Here is a 2,883-nt window from a genome sequence, read left to right as displayed (position 1 = left end):
TCAGTGGTTTTTGCAATGAGATATTGCACATTGTCTTCCACTTTTTCATTTCTTTGGTTTGTTTTATAATATCTCGATTTCTCATCAAATCACTAGCTTCCACTTGTTCCAATCTCATTTTTAAGGTAGTATTTTCTTCAGTGGTCTTTTGGACCTCCTTTTCCATTTGGTTAATTCTGCCTTTTAAGGAATTCTTCTCCTCATGGGGTTTTGGAGCTCTTTTGCCATTGGAGTTAGTCTATTTTTTAAGGTGTTGTTTTCTTCAGTATTTTTTGGGTCTCTTTTAGCAAGTCATTGACTTGTTTTTCATGGTTTTTCTTGCATCATTCTCATTTCTCGTCCCAATTTTTCCTCTACTTCTCTAACTTGCTTTTCCAAATCCTTTTTGAGCTCTTCCATAGCCTGAGACCAGTTCATGTTTTTTTGGAGGCTTTTGATGTAGGCTCTTTGACTTTCTTGACTTCTTCTGGCTGTAGGTTTTGGTCTTCTTTATCACCAAAGAAAGATTCCAAAGTCTGAGACTGAATGTGAGTGTTTTTTCCCTGCCTGGCAATGTTCCCAGCCAACTTACTTGACCCCTGAGTTTTTTGTTGGGGTATGACTGCTTTTAGAGCAAAGAGTACTTAGTTCCAAGCTCGAGGGGATACACCATTGTTTTCAGAGCTATTTCTATACTTCCAGCTCTGCCATACCAGCACTCTTCCTTCCCCAAGAACTACCAACCTGGACCTGACTCAGATCTTAAGCAGGCTCTGCACAGCTGCTCTGATCCGTCACTTAATTCCTCCCACCAGGTGGGCCTGGGGACTGAACCAACTGCAACTGTAGTTCTGTAGCTGCACCACCCCTGCTGACCCCGGGGTGGTGGCAGAACTGGGAACTCTTTTCACCCTGTCCCCAGCAGCTTTTCCCACTAACCTTCTCTGTTGTGTTTGGTGTTTTTGGTTTGAGACGTCTGGTAACTGCCACAGCTCACTGATTCAGGATGCTAGGGCCTGTTCCACCCAGCTCCTGGTCTGGTTGGTCCTGCAGCCACCCATGCTGGGCTCTTCTCCCCTCCACTCCCCTCCTCTCCCAGCTCTGTGCATGATAGACATCACCCAGCGACCATCCAGGCTTTCCTGGGCTGGATCCCTGCTTCCCTCTGCTATTTTGTGCATTCTGCCGTTATAGAATTTGTTCAGAGCAATTTTTATAGGTTTTTGGAGGGACTTGGCGGGGAGCTCAAAGTTCCTGCTTTCCAGCCACCATCTTCGCTCTGGCCCCACAAAGCCTTTTTTTTAGTAGTATCTAGTTTATTTATGCTTGTGGAAAGGTAGACATCACAGGACACACACCCCTCTAGAGTGGAGTGCCTGCCATTTATCCAAGGGGCCCCAGCTGGGGACGTACTTAACCCTACAGCCATCAGGAATAAGTCACTTCTCAGGTATCATATCCACAAATTCATCAGCATTAAACTTGTTGAAATCCCATTTCTTGGAGATGTGGATCTTCTGGTGGCCAGGGAACTTGAACTTGGCTCTCCACAAAGCTTTAATCACATGTTCTTTATTCTGAACCTTGGTTCGAATCAACATGATAACTTGGCCAATGTGTACATGGGCCACAGTGCCCTGGGGCTTCCCAAAAGCTCCCCACATGCCAGTCTGGAGACTATCAGCCCCAGCACATGAAAACATCTCATTGATGTGGATGACATGAAGTGGATGTAGCTGCACACGAATATGAAAGCCATCCTTACCACAACTCTTCATGTACTTGTTGGCACAGATCTGAGTGTCCTCTAAGGCTTCTGATGACAGCTGTTCATATTCATCTGACACCATGTGGCCGCACAATGGAAATTCATCCACTTTTGCTTCCTTTCTACCAAGATCAAAGATTCGTATCTTGGCATCAGCAACTCCCCTGCAGAAACGTGACTTTGGGTACAGCTTATTTTTACAGTACTTATAACAGCAGGCAGGACGACGGCCCAGGGTGCCGGCGCCAGCAGGGATTGGGTGTCTCACCACAGGGGAAGGCCACAAAGCCATTTTAAATGTGCTATTTCAGGGCTTTCACAGGATCAGTGTTTAAAGCACCTCAAAGACTTCTACTTTTGCACAACTGCTTAGTTGGGTCCCACCAGCTGGTCTTGTTCTCCTTCTTTGGTTTGAATTTTGCTGGTAATCTACTTTCAAATGCCAAGAAGCTCAGTGCTTACATTTAGCTTTTTTTCTTTTTTTTTTTAGTTAACATTTTTTTTTATTTTCGTTTACAACACTCAGTTCAGCAAGTTTTTGAGTTCCAGATTTTCTTCTCCTCCCTCCCCTAGCTCCTCCCCTCCAAGACAGCATGGAATCCGATATGTCTTCACATTAAGCTTATTTACACAATAGAATAGTCAGGTTGCAAAGAAGAATTATGACCAATGGAAAGAAGAAACAAAACCAAAAAAAAAAAGAGAGAGGGAAAAAAAGAGAGCAAATAGTTTGCGTCAGTCAACATTCAGACTCCATAGTTATTTCTCTGGATATAGATAGCTCTTTCCACCATGAGTCCTTTGGAATTGTCTTTGAACCTTCTGTTGCTGAGAGGAGTCAAGTCTATCAAAGTTGGTCATCATAGAATCAATACATCTCTGGTTGTGTACAATGTTATCCTGGTTCTGCACTGCTCACTCTGCATCAAATAATTTAGGCCTTTCCAGGTTATTCCAAAGTCTGTATCTTCCCCATTTCTTATGCCACAATGGCGTTCCATTACATTCATATACCACAATATGTTTAGTAATTCCCCAATTGATGGGCATCCCCTTGATTTCCAAATCATCGCTACCACAAAAAGAGCTGCTTTAAATATTTTTATACATACAGGTACCTTTCCCAAATCCATTGG

General features: G+C 43.6%; 1 pseudogene; it reads right to left on the bottom strand.

Annotated features, from left to right (window-relative positions):
* Nucleotides 1-1,322: 1,322 nt before the first annotated feature.
* LOC118832195 lies at nucleotides 1,323-2,039 on the bottom strand (annotated as a pseudogene).
* Nucleotides 2,040-2,883: the final 844 nt, after the last annotated feature.

This window comes from Trichosurus vulpecula, chromosome 9, assembly GCF_011100635.1.
Source record: "Trichosurus vulpecula isolate mTriVul1 chromosome 9, mTriVul1.pri, whole genome shotgun sequence".
Taxonomy (NCBI): domain Eukaryota; kingdom Metazoa; phylum Chordata; class Mammalia; order Diprotodontia; family Phalangeridae; genus Trichosurus; species Trichosurus vulpecula.
The sequence above is the reverse complement of the archived record's forward strand: the minus strand, read 5'-3'. Positions and strand labels throughout refer to the sequence as shown.